General features: G+C 37.9%; 1 non-coding gene across 1 annotated transcript; it reads right to left on the reverse strand.

Moving 5' to 3' along the window:
* Window positions 1-9,417: 9,417 nt before the first annotated feature.
* LOC141634891 (small nucleolar RNA R71) lies at window positions 9,418-9,524 on the reverse strand. Its single transcript, XR_012539608.1, has one exon. It is a non-coding gene; the product is annotated as a small nucleolar RNA R71 (small nucleolar RNA).
* Between the last annotated feature and the right edge of the window lie 11,760 nt (window positions 9,525-21,284).

Consider the following 21,284-nt stretch of genomic DNA (forward strand, 5'->3'; position numbering starts at 1 on the left):
TATATATTGTTTGCATAGAGTTGTATGATAAGTTTATGTACTTGTCCACGATTGTTCATGTGTATATGTTGTAAGAAGTGTGTAGCTGTAATGGATGAATTGGTTGGAAGAGATTAAGTAAGTAATTGCATAAGAATATGAAATTCATTTGTGTGGAGCATGTTTATGTGGGTAATGGATTGTATAATGTTGCAATGTTAGTAACATGTGAATAGGGGATTTTATGTCGTATATTATGTAATTGTGTACGTAGAGTTATAAAATAAAAGCATGTGGGTAAATCGTGATTGACAAGTTAAATAATCTATGTGCATGATGAATGTTGTTGCTTGACTTTTGAAAATAGTACCATATGATTATGAATACTGGTTTTATGAGTTTTGGACTGGTTTTGTTTGCTTGGTTGTTGTTTAAGCTGTTTGGAAGTAAAAATCAAATAGTTATGTCGTCTGATTATAGCAAAGTTGTCCTTAAACTGTTATAACTTGAGATGCATAAATGATTTTGATGTGATTCCAATTGGAGGTGATAGCTTGTTCTTTTACGATTCTAACGATAGGTCACACGCCCAAAACGGCCAAGAAATGAGTGAGTTATGACTGCTTTACTGAAAACTGGACAAAGGTCTTTGAGAAATGCGTAGGTACTCGATCGAGTAGCCTTGGTACTCGATCGAGAAGGGGGGAACTCGATCGAGTACGTCAGTTACTCGATCGAGTGGCCCTGGTAATTTGTTTTTCGTGCTTCTGATCTTCACCTACTCGATCGAGTAAATCACTTACTCGATCGAGTTGCCTGTACTCGATCTAGTGACCCCTGTTTTAGGTCATATGCTTATCTTTTGACATTCGTTGCATATTGTGTTTAATTCAAAGGTATTATTTTGCTGCTTTATGCACCTTTTTACATGTATGTTGATCCTGATGCGTAAGTTACCCAATCTTATGGTGTAGTGAGTGGCACCTGTGGTGAGTAGGAGTTCGGTGGGAGGACATGAGTTCTATGTGATGTGATAGATAGGGGAAAAAGAAAAGGGAGATTGGTATGGCTTAATTGAGGCATAGAGCATGTTTTGTGAGACGGGATGAGTGATATGATTGTGTGTTGAGTAATGTAAGAGTAAGTGAATGTGGGCAAAGAGTGATGTAAGTTTAAGGAACGTGAGAATGAAAAGATTGAAAGAAAGGATGTGGATAGTAGCAACCTGAGATGTATAACGAATTATGGAAGGAGATGGATAGAAATAGTGTTGAGTAAGAATATATGTAATGAAAGGTCGTTTTAGAGGAATTGAGAAGAGTGGTATATAGTGAACTTAATGGAGACATGTCGCGATGTTGATTTGCAGATAGTGACTGAGTTTGGAAATTTGTGTTATCGAGAGACGAAACTAATGTGTGATTTCCTTGGGCAATTAACGCTAAAAAAAAAAATTGATTTCTAGAGATGTAATTGTTTGAACTTTAAATGTTGATTTTTATGGACAAATTAACGACAAGTGTGAGTGAGTTGAGTGATGAGAGGGGACCCATGGTAAGGAAGAGTGAGATAATATCGATAAGAAATAATGGGATTGGAATTTTGGAGCAATGAGAAGGTGATCGGAGGACTAAAAAGTTAGGAAGAAGTAATAAGGAGTTGAATGGTTAATCGCATTAGTCGAGTGTAAAAAGAAAAGCATGAGGGGAGTAAAACTAAGAAAATTTTCACCGGAGTTATGTGATATAAAAGTAAGGAATCGTCAAGATGCATGATACTATCATGAGGAATTGAATTAATGATTATACAGGAGCTTCGGAACAACAAGATTAGTCTTGAGTTTTGAGGAATTAAGGAAAGTAAGAAGTTGGTAGAATATCTGCAGGATATGAGATTTTGGTGGAGAGTTAGATGATGATACAATTAAGGATAGTATTGGAAATAATGTTGAAGTAATTTCGTTGATGGATTTGATGCTCGTTATTGGGGATGATAACCAAAGATAGGGAAGAAACGGTGATGTTTAGAGATGAGTGTAAGAAGTTTGATGTACGAACGGTAGTTGTGTGGAGGTCTTGTCGCTAGTGGTTAAGGTTAATGATAAATAGGAAAGATGGCAATTCTACAGAGGCTGATTTTGTAGAGATTGAATTGATAGGTATGGTTGTGAGGAAGTATAAGACATAGTCTTAGGAGGCGGTTTCTCATAGTGAGTGTTAGCTGTATAGTTATGTGTGGCAGAAGGTGCTGCTTTTGCGAATGGAAGAATGTGATGAGGGGCATGCGAGTTAAGCTCGGGCGACAGGTAACCTTTGTTGAGTGGTAACTTACGTGATCAAGATTGACTGGTTGGATGTGATTACGGGTCTGTGATATATAAATGTTTGTGTGAGGTTTTGACCTCACAAGACGTGGTATGGTGTGATTATCATAAAGTTGTTATTAGAATGTTCTGTAATGCATGTTGAGTACGCTGATCTAATTGAATGATATTCAAAAAGGTAATAATTTGAGTGATCTGGCATGACTGGCTATACTTGTATGTATTCATGATACATGTCAATCTGTGATATGGTAAGGGGATGATATTCACGAGGTTATTATCTGTTTAATTCATAAAATATGTTGTGTTATGATTTAGTAAAGTGGATTTGAGTAAGTTTTTCTTGTCTGAGAAGTTATTCTGAGTCAGTAGTTATGGGAGTTGTATGCAGTTGTGATGACTATCTATGTGGTTGTGGTGCCTCGGGTGGTGATCCGGGCACGATATTTCGTGTTGTGATACAGGTATTTTCGCACTGCGGTGTGGCTGTTGGTGGCGGTGTTGTGATGCCGTCACCGGTTGTGGTGGATTAGGCGGGATGATTATGATTCGAGTTTCGAAAGTACATAACATTCATACATAGATTGTTGTTTTGTTTGATGTTGCTTCCTGTGAGTTTCAGTTTGTACAGATAGACAATTGTTTTGTTATCGATGTTTCTTACCAGTTAAGTTTTGGAATGAGGGCAGAGTATGATATGAAAGAGAGTTGTATATGTTTTCGTTGTTGGCATGTTATACTGACATTCTGTTGATGGGACACAGTTGTCAGAAGTTGTTACAGTACTTTTGACCTTGTTTTTAAGATGAGGCGTTAGACATAGTCATGGTAAGTGACTAGTGGAACATGTGTTATACTAATCTAGAAGCTGCACGTGGTTCATAATCGGTTTTGGGACAAAGAGTGTAGGGTGTTGGGTATTAGTGTCATGTTAAGTTGTGTATGAGTTTTGCGGTAATGAAGGAAAGAACTTGAGGATCTAGTGTGAGTGTACGTAACGAGTGTGGATCGTGAGTTATGCTTTTGGGAGATAGGTGCTTTACATAGAGAGATATGTTGTTTTGCAGTAATAATGGAGAATTAGTATGGTGTTTTTGCTACGAGTTTTATGGTATAGGTTAGGTGGTGTGCCGAATGAGTTGAGGTATAAGAAATGTTTAAGTAAGAGAGCCTTGGATATATGCATGGCGAGTGTTTAGATTATAGGTGGTTATCTTTGACATGCGGTGGTGATGAGGATAATGAGATGATATAGCTAAATATTTAGTATTAGTGAGTTACGAGGACATAACATTTGTCTTAAGAGGAGTAGGATGCGATAAAAGAGAGTTTCATGGTGGTGCATGTTGTAATATAATTGGAAGTAGAGTGTTAGCGTAGCGTAAAGGAGGGATTTGTTTTGTGGATGATACTTATAAAAGGCCATGGCCGTGCTTGTAGTAGTGTGATGCTTCGGAGTGTGACAATATTTTATATAGTGTTGACAGTTGGAGGATGATGTTATGAGTCTGAGTAAAGTTCGAGGACGAAGTTCCTTTTAAGGGTGGTAGAATGTAACATTCCGTTTGATGTTATGGGTATTTTGATATTGGATTGGCTCTGGATGATATATTACGGAGCTGTTGGTAGTGTATGAAGTTAGTGTTGAGAGAGATATAATGGAGTTGATACGATATCGTGAGCCATGTTGCGGAGGTAGGAATAGTTAGCGGAGTTGGTGTTACGAGTTCATGTTTGGGTTGGAGTTTTGTTTAGAGTTCTTAGTCACATTGTTGTGTCTTGATCGAGTTAGTATGTTTGTTTTTGAGTATGGGTTGAACTTCGGGGACGAAGTTCTTTTTAAGGAGGGAAGACTGTAATACTCCGTATTTATGAGTCTCTGGGTACTCTATCGAGTAGGCCTTACTCTGTCGAGTAAGGGTGAGTTGCGTTTTAAAATAGTTTCTGACCTGTTGGGTACTCGATCGAGTAACTAGGATACTCGATCAAGTAAGGGGGCACTCGATCGAGTACCTTAGCTACTCGATCGAGTAGCCGGTTTACGGGGAGTTATTTCTCGGGTTTTGTTAATTATGCGATTAAAGTACTTAAGCTTTTCCGTCATTGTTCTTAAACACTTTTCAAAACCTAAATTACTGTCAAGAGAGAAAGCAAAGTACGTTCTTCACTTTAATCGCATTGTTAGCAAATCCCGGAGTTTGGAAGGTCGGATTTCACCGTTCGTTATACCGTTGAGATCCTTGCGTCGAGGGTAAGACCTATGTACCATTTGTATAGTATTTCCATTAAGTTGTTTAAACCCTAATATGGGGATTTGGGGGTTTTGTGTAGTTTGTGATTTGGTAGTGTTATATGTTTGTATGATAGGAGGAGGTTTTGTAGAAGAGGCTTTTTGATACAACTGTAGAGACCATCTGATTGTTGTGCTTTCCAGGTAGGATTTCCTACTCAGTATTAGTCCCATAATGAGATGATTGTTGATGTGTTGAGATTTATTGTTTGATTAATATCGTAATTGTAATGTGACGGTTGTGATTGTGATTGTTTGTCCATGGTTCTCAAGATGCGTTCTCGGCTGAGTGGAGTCAGTTGCGGGAGTGGCTTCACGCCCTAGTTTTGCCCTTCGTGGAACCCACCACGGAAGGGGATGTGCACATTAATGGACAGGGTTATCGCTCAATATGAGGAGCGGGGATTAGGTGGGTACGGCTGCGGTCCCCCATCGGCGGCGGTGTCCAAATGGACGATCGGTGATTGAGATTGATGGGACTGGTGTGATTGTGTGTGTGTGTGTGACGGTGTAAGCTGTCTGTTTTTCTTATTGTTGATATATATATAATTTATGTGATTAGTACTGACCCTGGTTGTTGTTTTGTAAAACCTGCGGTGATCCATTCGGGGATGGTGAGCGAGAATTGAGCGAGTTTGAGTTGAGCGAGTCTTTGGGATAGGCCGGGATGTGCCACCGTCCGACGATAGAAGTCTTCCGCTGTAGCTTCGTAGTCTTATAAACTTTACTTTTAGTTGATTATACAGTTGGTTTGAGGACTTGTACCCGTATTTTGGGATTTGGCTTCAGTTATACTTTTCACTAAAGTTATATCATTTAAAGTTGTTTCGTTATTGTCTTATGAATATCATGCCTCGGGTAACCGAGATGGTGGCATCCTTATACCTGAGTGGTCCTGGTAAGGCACTTGGAGTATGGGGGTGTTACACTAATGTTACCATGTGGTAAAAATTGGCTTTTGCAAGATGTTGTGGATTCTATTGTGCAAGGGCCTGAAGCATTCATTAGTGTTGACATCTCCGGGGTAGTTATGCTAAACCGAACACATTTTATATAATGAATGCCTTTAAATTTATTAGGGTAACCTTATCGAACATATTGTAAGTATTTGAATTTTTACATTTTTAAGAGATACACGAAACCATTATGGCTGAAATTAGGACTACTACCTCAACACCCAAAGTCACTGATTCGCCTGCCTCTACACCCAAAATTCAAGAGGTAGTAATAATTTGAAAAATAGATTGTGAGTTTTTCCTCTTTTTTTTTGTTATTTAAATTATATATGACGTCTCATGTAATGTATATATTTTTTTTTCTAAATTCTAGACCGGGGTTAAATCTACTTTTGCTGCACACAACGCTGGTGTTCCTCTTAAACCTAGATATCACACCGATGATTATAAGCAAAAATTTAATACTTCAACGTTGGTAGCTTTGCACCAGCTGGCTGAAAGGAAGCTAGCTATCGGGGAAGTACTCATGATTGACATCGGAGAGGATGTTATGGGTGAAGGTACAACTGTTTTTATAGATGGGGAATCACTATATCAGTTTCTCGACCATGACGAGTTAGATGCTATGTACATTGTAATTTGGATGAAGTAAGTTTTTTAATTAAAACTTGGCTTTTGGTTTTACGAATAGTGATGTTTATTTAAATCATCAATGAAAATAACATTCTTCATTCCATTTGACGTAATAGGTACCTGTGTACACACATCGCTAAGGGGAACTATGTTTCTCATGACTACGAATTTGTGTCACCTGAATTGTTCTCTCAAAAGCTGCATGGATACAAATACAGATACCACATCGATAAAATTGCCGAACGGTTAAGGACGCTCAAAAGGTTATGGTTTGCCCCATACAATGAGAATCAATATGTATAGTACTTTATTATAATGAATCACGATTCTATTCATTTATTAAAACGCTTACATGCATGTATATGAACTAACAGTTCAATTTTCAATATTTCATAGCAAGCATTGGCAGCTAACGGCAATCAATGTGAAAAAAGGCATAGTGTACTGGATTGACTCTTGCGAACATAGTGCCACTGACAAATTTGTAAAGATGATGACTGAGTAAGTTTACAACCTTACATTATAATCTCAATTGTTATTGTATGACCTTTGAAGACTAGGCTCCTTTTAATGTCCCATCAGTATTACTGAGCCAAATGCTAATTATAAATTCCTGTTATATTTATGAATTAGTGTTTCAAGCAATTGGAGCATGAAGTCTAACTTTTGTCATGATAAAAGTCAATGTATTCTTAATAATTACTCCTATCATTTAATTTATGTTTATGCGAGAGGTTGATCTAATATAGCTTATTTGTATGTGATTATATATGATGTCACCAATATTTCAACATATTTAGTCCCCGAATTAGCCTCGTTCCTATGCTTTTTAATGCATAATTGGGTCATTTACTATCTTTAGTCCTTTGTTTTGCACATTCTTTGAGGTTTTGTTTCCTTGGTAGGAGAGGAGTGCAAACCTTGCATTTTAATGGCAAAAGTGGAGCTAAATTGATTGAATCCAATGACCAAGCATCAAAGTGAAGACAAGACTAGAAGGCCTTTGTAAATAATTGGCAATGATGAAGACGATCCTTGCATCTTCGACAAGATCCTTGAGGATTGTTGGAAGAAGAAAAAAGAAAAGAAGAAAAAGCTTCCTGAACTAGAATCCGGCCGTCGCAGCATCGGGACGCTCGTCCAACCTCCACAATCTGAGCGTCTCTCCAGCCAGTCCGCTCGTCCAACACCTCCATAATCCGAGCGTCCCACCTTCCAGTCCGCTCGTCCAACCACCACAATCCGCTCGTCCCGACCCTTTGGTCGCTCGGATTGTCATCCAGTACATCATGCCTTCTCCTTGTTCTACTCGGGATGCGCATATTTCTGAAAGACTAGCAAAAAGGAGACTCGCATCTTTCTTCGAGAGGAGCATTTCCTCAACTTTTCTTAAGGGTCTTAATCGTCATTTAAGCCCTTAGTAAACCTAATTTGTATACCTAATCCCCACTATAAATACCCCATTCTACTAATTAGATTAACATCAATCCTTAATATAATTTATGTCCTTCTAATCTCTCTTTAATCTTGTAATCAACTTTTAATTAGGCATTAATACAAATCTCATTTCCTTAATTTCTCTATTGTTCATCATTTATTTTGGGTATTTGAAGATTATCTGGGGTTTATTTCGGAGGATTGACAACCTTCCAATCATTCATCAAGTACTTCTATTATTCTTTGCTTATTATTTTGGAATCATCATTAGTTATAATTCTCTTAATCCCTTTTTAATTATTGTTAATCATCTTCATTTATTCATCATGTTTTGCTTTGTTAATATGATTGACAAACTTGTTAGCAAGTTAAACTTGATAATGAGTGAGTAGTTTCCTTAACTAGGGTTAATGGGGAATTAGGGGAAACCAACATGGGGATTGATTCATGCTTAATCTAATATGCTTTGATAATTAGTTTGCTTGCTTGTTGTGATTTTAACTTATGCACATGTTATGTTTGATGAAATGCGAGCCTATGAATCCTTGCATTTTTTACCCGTCACTTATCTTTTCAATGAGACTTGTAAGACATAAACCAACTCGTTTCTCATTAGACCATGCATATTATTGGATAGGGAGGATTAATTCGACTTGTAGGTGTTGTACAATCTAATCGATTCGGCTCTGGGACCCAAACCTTCCTAGGGATTCTAAGATATACACTAACTCGATCCCATCACAACAATAATTGCTTGCATCTAGTTGAAAACATGTTTGTATGATCAAATCCCATGAATCCCCTATGAACCCATGACACCCTAGTGCTTTTAATCAATTGTTTACATCTCATCTTAATCATCTTGCTTGTTCATTTACATTGTTATTTAGTTTAGTTATCTTCTTATCTCAACCCAAATTGTGACACCCTTAGACACCACTACTTGCAATCGAAAATCCTACATCAATACCCGTCCCTTGTGATCCGACCTTTACTTACCTCTTTACTAATAGTAGAGTAGTTTGTGAAGTTATAAATATTGTTTTGGTCTAGGTGCTCCTAACGACAATTAACCAAAAAATATAGTCCAACCAAAAATGGCGCCGTTGCCGGGGACGGTGTTAATTTGATTTGATTTTCTTTAATTGTTATTAGTTGTGTCTTTCTTTGCCTTGGGGAAGTAAAACTCCTCAAGGTTTGTTCTAATTGTTTTCGAGTTGTTTGATATTTTGCATGTCTAGAAGATCACAAGGTAACTTGTTATCCATTGATCACGAAATTGAGAGAACTTTGACAACCAATAGAAGACTTGCTAGAAATACTTTGAGAGGTATTGGTGAGGTTGTAGATATTCAACCAAATACTCTTGAGTTCATCAACCCTTTTGCAAGAGAAGGTGAGGAGAACCCAACACAAAATCAACCCACAATGCCTAAGTTTTCATCACATTCCGTACCAACCGAGGAGAACCTACCCAATGGTACTCCCACACCACAACACTTGACCGGAAATTCATTGCAAAATCTGCATTTATCCAATTAGTTGAAACAAGCCAATTTGAGGGGATGCCTAGTGAAGACCCTCATTCTCACATGGAGACTTTTTGTGATTATTGTGATGCGATTTCACAAACCGGAGTGACTCAAGACCAAATTCGATGGGTCTTATTTCCTTTTTCTCTAAATGGTACCGCTAAACAATGGTTAAAAAGCCTTGATAAGGCTACTCTTGGAATTGACTCTTGGAAGAAGTTGGCACTTGCTTTCTACAAAAAGTTCTACCCTCCGGAGAAGACTGACATGCTAAGAGCTCAAATTACGGGTTTTAAGCAAAGGGACGAAGAATCTTTGTATAAAGCTTGGGAGCGATTCAAAGGAACTTGTCACTCATGTCCTCATCATGGACTTAGCGAGTGGTTCTTGGTACAACAATTTTGGAATGGTCTTTATAAAGACTCCCGAAACATTCTCAACATGGGATCAAATGGTATGTTCACCGAAGTTGATGATAATCAAACTTGGAACAAGATTGAGGAAATGGCGGTCCATAACTCACAATATAGTAGACCTCACAAGGCTACTAGAGGAGGAAAGCATGAAGTGGACTCTATTACTCAATTGGGTCCTCAACTTAGTGCTCATATTGATACCATCAACTTGAAATTTGAGAAGGCTATGTCTAAACTTGAAGAAGCCTCAAAATCACCAAAGCAACATGTTAATGCCATGGTGGCATCTTCATCAATTCCAAGTGGAATATGTTAGAATTGTGGAACTTTGGGACATGACCAAAGTGAATGTAGGGGAACATTTGAGCAAGTGAATGCTTTTCAAGCATACAAGAGTGGTACTCCTTATTATAACTATTACAATGAAAACACCAAATTCCATCCAAATCTCTCATAAAAAAGCCAAAATGTTCAAAACCCTCAACCAACATACACCCTACCTCCAATGAGAAACCAAAATCAAAGACCCTTTTAGAACCAAAACCAAGGTTACCAAAATTAAACTCCATACAATCAACAAAATTGACCAAGGTTTTGATGTTCAAAAAGCGGTCCTCCAAATACAAAAGAATCAACAAGAATTTTTCACTCAAATGCAAAAAGATAGCCAAGCAAAAGACATCACCATCAACAACATCCTAGCCCACACAAAAATGTTGGAAACCCAAATGACTCAATTAGCATCTTCGAGCTCTCAAAGACAAAAGGGGCAATTACCACCTCAAAGTAATCCCCCAAGACATGAATCGGTTAGTGCCATCTACTTGAGGAGTGGTACAAGATATGAAGACCCAAAGACGCAAGTTGAGGACGACATTGTGGAGACTAGTGACAAGGAAAGAGTTGTGCAAAACTCTAGGGAAGAAGAACCCAACAATCAAGAAGTTTTAAAGAAGAATGAAGAAAACGCCAAAGAGATGGAACCCACTGTGATTAGACTTCCTTTTCCAAGTCGTCAAGCTAAGCCTAAGTTTGATGACCAACTTGGAAAATTCATCGAGATTGTGAAGAATTTAGAAATCTCGATTCCATTCACGGAATTAATCAATCACGTTCCGGCCTATGCAAAGTATATGAAGGATATTCTTACAAAGAAGAAATTAATCTGGAAGCTTGAGACTATTGCTTTCACTAAAGTAAGTAGTGCTATTCTTCAAGGGAGTTCACCTCCAAAGCTCAAGGATTCGGGAAGTTTCTCCATTCCATGCACTATTGGTGACACTACAATCAACAAAGCTTTATGTGACCTTGGGGCAAGTGTTAGTGTCTTGCCATATTCGGTTAGCAAGAGGCTGGGAATGGGAGAACTCAAATGCACCAACATCACGCTTCAAATGGCGGATAGATCAACAAAGACACCTTTAGGGGTATGGGAAGATGTTCCCGTGAGAATTGGAAAATTATTCATCCCAGTGAATTTCGTTGTTGTTGAGAATGTTGGAAAATTACTCCAACATTCCTATTATCTTAGGAAGACCATTCTTGCACACCGCGGGAGCGGTGATCGATGTGAAGCATGGAGAGCTCACCTTTGAAGTGGGAGATGAAACTATCACTTTCAATCTAGAAAAGACTATGAGAGCTCCCCGATTGCATGAGCCATGTTTTATGGTTGATCACTATAGCCGGAAAGATTATAGGAAGAAGTTGGAATTTCAATGGAAAAAGAAAGTGGATGATGCTCCATCAAAAGAGCAAGGAAATTCAACAATGAGAGCTTGAAAAGCTCACCCATGACAAGTGAAGAAGAAGGCCTCATTGGCCAAGATAGGAAAGAAGGAGAGTTGTCTTTATCAACTCTAAACATTTTTAGTGATCAAGTAGACGAAGTATGCGGTCTTTGGGATGATGAGTTCGAAGGGATATTCAATCCCTATATTGGTAATGCTATGACCCAAGACCATTATGGAGAACAACAAGTTCAAAGGTCTATTGAGGATCTTTATCATGATAATGAGTAAGCTTTCGACTACTTCTTCAAGGTGTTGAGTAACATCAACAACACCTTGAACATGCCCCCTTGACATCTCACATTGGATCAGAGTTTGGTGGAGTCCTCCCTAAACCACCATTTGTAAATATTCTAACTCCCTAACTTGCATTTGAATTATTGTATTGCATTTTTGTCATCTTTGGATTTACATTTTTATGCCTTGATCAAGATTTTCATCATTTTGAGAGAAGTGAGGGAGGAACTTATGAGTTTATTTATGTGTAGTGCTTTGCCTTATTGTGGGGATAGCAATTGCCTAGGCTATTCATGCCTTTGTAGTGCCCCTACAATGAAGAATACGAGAATGGAAGAATGAATTGACACGGGTTAGGAAGCACCCACGGATGGACCTGAATCCATGTGGTCAAGGAAGAATCCGAGCGGCCCGAGGGACAATCCGCTCATCCTGAAAGAACCTGAGCGTTCAAGTCACAAGACGCTCGTCTTGTGAAGCTGCAGAAAATATATTTTGGGTTTTACTGAGAATCCGAGCGTCCAAGCTAGGAAACCGCTCATCTCAGTCAGGACGGTGGTCCAACAGGAAAGACGCTCGTCTTTTTACTGCTAAAATTTGGGATTTTCACTGGAAAGGAATCCGAGCGTCCTAAGCCAAAGACGCTCGTCTCAGCTGAGGAATCCGTTCGTCTTTCCTGCAATCCGCTCGTCCCATGGCGTTTTTACTTGAACTCAAATTTTGAAGAATCCGAGCGTCCCGACACTAGGTCCGCTCGTCTCCCTCTGCATTTCAAAAACCAACGGGTCTTTTAAACCCTCCTTTCCCATTCATTTTCATTATTTCAAAACACAAACACTACCCAAAACCCCAAAACCCTCATCCTTTCCATCAACAAAAACCAATTTTATCAACCACATCAAATCCAAACTTCCTCAAAACAAAAATTAATCACTCCTTTAGCATCAACAAGTGATCCAAACACCAAAATCTTCATGTTTTGAACCAATTTTTGGGATACAAGGCAACTTTCATTTATCCTAAATCGATTTGGGCATTACTAGAAATTGAAGATTTCAATCTTTCATTGGTGTAACTAAGCAAAGGAGTATGGCAAGAACAAAAGGTGGAAACAAGGCACCCCAAAAGAAGACCCTTTCTAAGAGGCAACAAGCCCTTCTTGATAAGCAAACATCAAAGGCATTGGTAGTCCATGATGCAAGGCTCGAGATTCAAGAACAAAATCCTCCTATGGAAGCTACTACTTCTAACACTCCGGTCATTGAACAATTAGCCGACTATCCGGAGGTAATCTTCACTTCCGACTCCGATAGGAAGAAATTTATTTCCTTTGCTAAGAAAACTATCATGCCTACTAAGTTCATATGTGAAGATGCATTGTCAAAATTGGGTGTCCTTGAGCAAACTAAGACCTTTTTCGAGTCTATGGGATTGAGTAAATTGTTTACAATGCAAGAATTGACATACTCCTCCCTCACCTTAGAATTTTTGAGCCCTTTGAAAGTCACAAAGGTGGAGACCCGAACTATTATTGAGTTTCGTCTTGAAAATGTTGATAGATGCTTATCTTATGACGAATTGGGTAAGATATTTGGCCTTAGTGATAGTGCGAAATTTACAAAGATGCCTACCTAGTATGACCCTGCTCCTCTTTGGACGGCAATTTCCGGAAGGAAATTCACACGTTTTCATGATCGTCGTGCTCTCTTAGTCCACCATCCGGGCATTAGAGTATGGCATAAGGTCATTGGGAATACTTTTATAGCTAGAAATGGCACAAACCATCTTACCAAACTTGATTTTATCCATCTTGAATCGGCTTTGAGCATTGGGAGAGAATTTACCAAGCCATACAATGCTTTACGACTTTTGGTTGATTGATGGCTTAATGTTGATTGTGGCAAAGAAGGCACGGCTTTTATTGCCAATGGAGGATTAGTTACCTATTTGGCTAAGCATTTTAACCGGGATTTCAACAAGAACAACACTTATGCACCGGTAAAAGGAGGCCATCTTATTACTTTGCCCACCATGATTCTAAAGTTCAAATGGGTCAAGAATGATACTCTTGACAACAAATTTGGGTGGTTGACAAATGAAGCTAGATCCTTCACTTTGCCTAGCAAAATTTGCCGATTGAATGTTCATAGACCGAAATACCTTCTCCCACTCTCCGAAGAGACCGAATACATCATGAAACACCAAGGGTAAGAAGTTGTCGATTCCTCCTCCTGCATTATCACCCCACCTTATCCATTTGAATACCACGAGTTCAGCCCCGAAAATGCCAAGGCGGGAAATGATTACTTGACTCTACTAATGAAGGAAATGCATAAACAAGCTTTTAATGATAGAGTTGATGCTTACAAGGTCCAATATCCGCCCCTCCTACATCTTACTAGGCAAAGACATCTCGATCCATCTTGTCCTTTGCCTAGTTGGGCGGATAGAGAGGTATTCTTTCCTAGAACTTCTAGCGGTGGTAGACCGTGTGGAGAGGAGATGGTTGTTGATGAGAGTGGTGACCAAGAAGGTGAAGATGAAGAAGTTAAAGAAGAAGAGGAAAGTGAGGAAGAACAAGAAAGTGAAAGTGAGAGTGAGAGTGGACATGACTCCACATCTATGGAGGTTGATGATGCCTCAAGTGAAGAAGATGATGGTGACACGATGGGTGAGGACTAGCAAACTTTTGGAGGCTCCTACATTCTTACACCTCCTTTATGGTTTATCTACTTCTCTTGTTTTTATTTTATCTTGATCATTTTGTGGAGTCCTAGCAAATTAGAGGACTAATACTTTGGCTTCATTAAGGTGTTCATTTTTATTGTTCCCAACTTTCAAAATCCAAAATGACAATTTGTAGTTTCATGCATTGCATTTTATGTGCATGACCTCCCCCAAAAATTTTGACATTAGAAATAGTGTCTATTTTGGTTTGGGGAAGTTTATGCATATGCATTGGGAGATAATCTAAATTATGCTCTCCACCATAACAAAAACCATGCATCATATAACATAGCTTAGTTTGCATTTACTCTTGTTTATATATCATTTGCATTTAGCTTAGAAATCATGCATATTCATATAAATTGCATAATTTCCTATCGTATTGGCTATTGAGGACAATGCCCATACTAGTGTGGGGATGGGAAATTCTAACTTGACCTTTTTAAAACAAAAATGATAAAAATTAAAAATTTTGAAAAATACAAAAATATGTCCTTTAATTTCATTAAAACAAAATACATAAAAAATTGAAAAATCCAAAAACAAGTTCATTTCCTTTGTAGTGTAGTCTTGTATATATATTGTATATATTGTGTTTGTTCATACTTTTTCACATTGATTGACTACGCCACATCCGAGACATGAGGATATTGAAGACCTCATGGTATGATCTTTCAAATCTCCTTTTTCCTCTTTATGTTAATGACTATGTGGCTTTATTTTGATTGATGCGGTATAAAAAATGTGAATTTAGGATTGCATTTAGATTATTTGGCATACTAGTTGGTAGAAGCATATGCATTAGGATGTATAAATGTTAGTTGCATCATGGCATGTAGTGGCATTTAGGAAAATTTTGTGAAACCGTCTATTTGGGAAGCTTGACAAGTGTATATAGGCCCTTGTAGATACTTTTTCTTCTTAAGACTTTGTTTGTTAGAATGGTTGTAAAACACCCTAAGATGTGTCATGCTAGTATCCTTTGACCCATGGATTAAGGCCTAGTCAAGAGTACCTTGTGTTGTGATAACTCCTTGGCTACCGTTTATTCCAAGGTGACCCTTGAAACCATGCAACCATCATCCATGTTCTACCACATTTTGTCATCAGAAAGGGAATGGGCACAAAAATTGTTCAAATTTGAGTTCAAGAGTTGAAATGAAAGAAAAAGTTTGCAAATTGTATCAAAAGAAAAGAGGAGCAAAAATAGACTCATAATACTTCAAATATAAGCACCCTCACTACAAATGGGGTAACTTTGAAAATGTTCAAAAGAAAATGCAAAGAAAAGTTGAAATTGTCAAGTATTGAAATGCCAAACATCAAAAGAAATGGCAACGAAATGTTCTCAAAATGTCGAAATGCCACAAGAAAAAAGAAATAAGAAAAAAAAAAAAAAAAAACAACCACAACAACAACAAAAAGCAAACTCCCATATGAAACTCAAATTCTATTGATCCCTTTTCCATCGTATCCACTTTTGTGCATGGTAGAGAGGGGACGACCATTCTTCTTGTCTAGGCAAGAAGGGGAATTCCGCGATCCTCTAGTGTTTCTAACACCATAGGGAGTATACTCTTGACGATAACATTTAACTATTGAGGACAAAGGTACGCTAGCTTGACATAACTTGGAGGTGATTTATTGGTATCCTTCTAGGCTTAGTAGTTTGAAGAAACCATATCTATAATGGAGTGTGTACCCTTGAATTGCTTCCCCTTTGGATAATGTCTGCCACTTAGATGAGGAAAGTGGCTATTCTTTTGTAGATGCATCCATTACTTGATTTTGTGTGCTTTAATACTTGGATGTGTCGCCATTTTGGCAAGACCGACCTTGCCTTGCAAGAAGGCATCCTACGTCATAGTTGTCTTATTGTGAGTTGAAGGGGCGGAGTGAGACCCGCTAATTATCTCATATCGGTTATATTAGTAGGATAGTTTAAATAAGGGTCCTAGTTTTTCTCACCTCTTTACTCGGGACGCGCAAAGGTTCGGTTTGGGGATATTTGATGTGACCAATATTTGAGCATATTTAGTCCCTGGATTAGCCTTGTTCCTATAATTTTTAGTGCATAATTGGGTCATTTACTATCTTTAGTCCTTTGTTTTGCACATTCTTTGAGGTTTTGTTTCCTTGGTAGGAGAAGAGTGCAAACCTTGCATTTTAATGGCAAAAATGGAGCTAAATTGATTGAATCCAATGACCAAGCATCAAAGTTAAGACAAGACTAGAAAGCCTTTGTAAATAATGGGCAATGATGAAGACGATCCTTGCATCTCCGACAGGATCCTTGAGGATTGTTGGAAGAAGAAAAGAAGAAAAAGCTTGCTGAATACGAATCCGACCGTCGCAGCATCGGGACGCTCGTCCAACCTCCACAATCCGAGCGTCCCTCCAGCCAGTCCGCTCGTCCAACACCTCCACAATCCGAGAGTCCCACCTTCCAGTCCGCTTGTCCAACCCCCAGAATCCACTCGTCCCGACCCCATAGCCGCTCGGATTGTCATCCAGTACATCACGCCTTCTCCTTGTTCTACTCGGGATGCGCATATTTCTGAAAGACTAGCAGAAAGAAGACTCGCACCTTTCTTCGAGAGGAGCATTTCCTCAACTTTTCTTAAGGGTCTTAATCGTCATTTAAGCCCTTAGTAACCTTAATTTGTGTACCTAATCCCCACTATAAATACCCCATTCTCCTAATTAGATTAACATCAATCCTTAATATAATTTATGTTCTTCTAATCTCTATTTAATCTTGTAATCAACTTTTAATTAGGCATTAATACAAATCTCATTTCCTTAATTTCTCTATTGTTCATCATTTATTTTGGGTAATTGAAGATTATTTGCGGTTTATTTCGGAGGATTGACAACCTTCCAATCATTCATCAAGTTCTTTTATTATTCTTTGGTTATTATTTGGAATCATCATTAGGTATAATTCTCTTAATTCCTTTTTAATTATTGTTAATCATCTTCATTTATTCATCATGTTTTGCCTCGTTAATATGATTGACAAACTTGTTAGCAAGTTAAACTTGATAATGAGTGAGTAGTTTCCTTAAGTAGGGTTAATGGGGAATTAGGGGAAACCAACACGGGGATTGATTCATGCTTAATCTAATATGCTTTCATAATTAGTTTGCTTGCTTGTTGTGATTTCAACTTATGCACATGTTATGTTTGATGAAATGCGAGCCTATGAATCCTTGCATTTTTTACCCATCACTTATCTTTTCAATGAGACTTGTAAGATATAAACCAACTCGAGTCTCATTAGACCATGCATATTGTTGGATAGGGAGGATTAAGTCGACTTGTAGGTGTTGTACAATCTAATCGGTTCGGCTCCGGGACCCAAACCTTCCTAGGGATTCTAAGATATACACTAACTCGATCCCATCACAACAATAATTGCTTGCATCTAGTTGAAAACATGTTTGTATGATCAAATCCCAGGAATCCCCTATGAACCCATGACACCCTAGTGCTTTTAATCAATTGTTTACATCTCATCTTAATCATCTTGCTTGTTCATTTACATTGTTATTTAGTTTAGTGATCTTCTTATCTCAACCCAAATTGTGACACTCTTAGACACCAGTACTTGCAATCGAAAATCCTTCATCAATACCCGTCCCTTGGGATCCGACCTTTACTTACCTTTTTACTAATAGTAGAGTAGTGTGTGAAGTTATAAATATTGTTTTGGTCTAGGTGCTCCTAACGACAAGTAACCGAAAAATATAGTCCGACCAATATAATAGTCTCCTCTACAACAAGCAGACATCAAACAATGAGCGTTTTTCTGTTGTCGGTCCATATGGGAGATTATCACCCGAAAGTATATCAACATAGAGTCACCGGTTAGTGTGTTTTAATAACTATTTCAAACGTAACTTAGGTTTAATTCTGTGTAATATTCCACTTATTTTGTCTATTTTGATTAAGTATATTTTGATTTGTAGTTCCAACCTTCAATCAACAATAAAGACCCAACCTATTCGAAAGAAGGCATCGCCGGGATGATAAATAAGTGGGCCACTTATTTTCTTTCATTAGAGGATGGTCAATAGTCTGCTCATTATGTATGTGTGTATATAGAGCCATGTGTAATTACTTTTGGTTACCCTGTTTATACTATTTTGATGCTTGGTTGAATAGATCAATCTGTGTAATATTCTGATATTGCAGGATTGAAAATTTGCAATGCGTAGCTACTGAAATGCTATTTTGCAGTAGCATTTCAAATGAACCTGCCATCGCAAAAAAATTAGCATTTTAGCAAATTGAACTCGCTAAAAAAACTTTTTTAAAAAAATATTTATAAATTCGATTAGGTTAAAAATAAAACCGTGGTCAATAAATCTATTGGAAACGGTCGCATTTAAATAGAAACTCGTTGACATATTCATCCATAATATAACTGTTTAATAAGCACAAACCGTTCTTGAATTCATAACATTTAAAACAGTTAAATAAGTATAAACCGTTGTCATATTTACTATTTTTCAACGGTTGTGTTTCATTAAAACCGTTGTCATAGGTTTCCGTAGAGCATTCAGACTAATAGTACCACGGTTTCAATATTATAGACAACGGTTTTGAACCGTTCTTAATATCGTATTACGGTTATTTGAACCCGTTATTTACATTTCATACTAGCTCCGCCTTTTTAACAACCGTGGTCACGAAATAAAAACAATCGATGTAATAATGGTTCCGTATTTTGTATTACAACGGTATATCACTTTATCTAACCGTTGTTGCACCGATTATTTGGCGTAGTGACGCGAGCGTAGCATGTTTATTGTCATTTTTTTTATCTTCTCACGCTTGTCTTTGTTCTTGATCTTCTTCCATATCGGACAGTCTTTTATCATGTGGTTTGATTCTCCCCACATGAAACATCCTTTGTTCGTGAATTTTGGTTTATTGTTTAGCTTTTTAGTATTGGAAGATTTTTCTTGATTAAATCGAAAATTCTTTTTAAATCTTCATATAAACAATCCCATATTTTCATCAACCTCTTCATTGTCACTAGATTCAGCTTGTAAGGCAATACCTTTGCTTCTGTATAACATCCACATTTATCCAAGTGCCTTAACTAGGCATTCCCAGATAAATAAGACTGTTACCATCTCAGTTTCCTGAGGTAGTGTATACAAAGGTAACAATCCAAAAGGTACTTTATTGTATAATAACTTTAAATGGTTTTATTACAACTGAAACGATTAACTGAATTAAATATAAATTACATAACTCGCAGCAGAATAAATAATAAGTCTTAAGTAAAATAAATAATGTCTGCGCTAGGTGAGCTAGATGCCTAATTCTATCCAAGATCTCGCCCCAAGCTCCCCTACCAAGCTACTCAAGTACCTGTTATTTTAAATCTACTCCCCATTTAATCGGAAATATTAAATGGTTCACCACATGACGCCATCATTAAACCAGACATCATTTTATTTTGACATAGAGACAAACACACGCCAACCAACGGTTGAGTAGAATAACTAAGCAACAGTGTATAACAACAATAATGCGATAATATGATATGCCATGACATGATATGAAAATGCAACTGAACTCATCACCCGAAATTTCCGTTCATCCCGCCAATCCCTGGCCCGGGATATTCACATCATCCCAACCTTTAGTTGAGGTATTCAAACATCCCAGAGACAAGTCTGGCAGAACCAGCCTGGGGAAACCAATGCAATATGCCATGCAAATACATTTCATCTCAGACACGAGGCTGAGGTAACCAATGCAATAAAAATGCCGATGCACAAGAAATAACAATAACCAATCAATTCTTCTCAAACACGAAGCTGAGGCATCCAACAATAATAAAAATAAACCATCCAATAATCGAGTAAACCATCCAATTCTTATTACTTTCATAATTTGCACAAACTATTAATTATGACAAGAGTTGGGTAGTTATCCTACCTGATTAGCAAATCCAATAAAAGCAAGGAATCCAATTAGTAATGCTCCTCAACAAAATCGTCACCTAATTAATATAACAAGTATACACACTTACTAACTAATCTAATCGCAAGACAATACGTAAATAATATAATATATCGCATCTCAAAACAAACCCCAACACCCTTAGCTATACACGGTTTAACCCGTGTTCAACACATACCCAACACACACGGTTTTACCCGTGTTCACCCACAAAAACCACCCATCAGCACGACAACCTCCTCCTCGAAACACCCTCTGGTCAGCAACCACAACTAGCACCACCGTCACCTCCATACTTGGCCACAAACTCGTGCCCTAATCAACACAACAACAACCAACAACAACCCGACACCATAGTTCACAAACACGGTTTACAACACCAATAACCACATCCCTACCACCGTGTCCTCCCTTGGCACATGGTGGAACCATCGACAGTAGCCATGGTTATAGGTACGGTCTTTAGGCACAACACGGGTCAACAACACACAACACTCACCCTAACACCATACACCACCCACGGTCAAACCACCACCCACAGCCAGTCAATGCCGGTCTCGGGTTAGGTCTCACGGTAGTGCAAGGGTGGTCAACGACATAAGATAATAAGATGAATTAATTATAAGCCGGATTAGTTATAAGACGGTTTAAAGACAACTTACCTTGAGACAAATAAAAGATGGAGATTTTCTCCCTTGTTTCCCCTTTCTTCTAATTCTCCCTCTCTCTCTTATTATTGGTGTGTTTATGAATTGTATGTGAAAAAGGGATGTATAGAGAGGGGTTAGGTCTTGGTAATAAGTGGGAAGCTTCTAGGAAGTTCCCCTTTGTTTATTATGTTTTATTATTATTATTATTTCGTACTCCCTCCAATTTCCTTATATCTTCCCTCTTTCCTTTTTCACACAAGTTTGATTATCTTCCCTCTTTCCTTTTTTGGTAAGTTTCATTCATTTTTTATTAATTTCTCTCTCCTAAAAAA

Source organism: Silene latifolia, chromosome Y (genome assembly GCF_048544455.1).
Source record: "Silene latifolia isolate original U9 population chromosome Y, ASM4854445v1, whole genome shotgun sequence".
Classification (NCBI taxonomy): Eukaryota; Viridiplantae; Streptophyta; class Magnoliopsida; order Caryophyllales; family Caryophyllaceae; genus Silene; species Silene latifolia.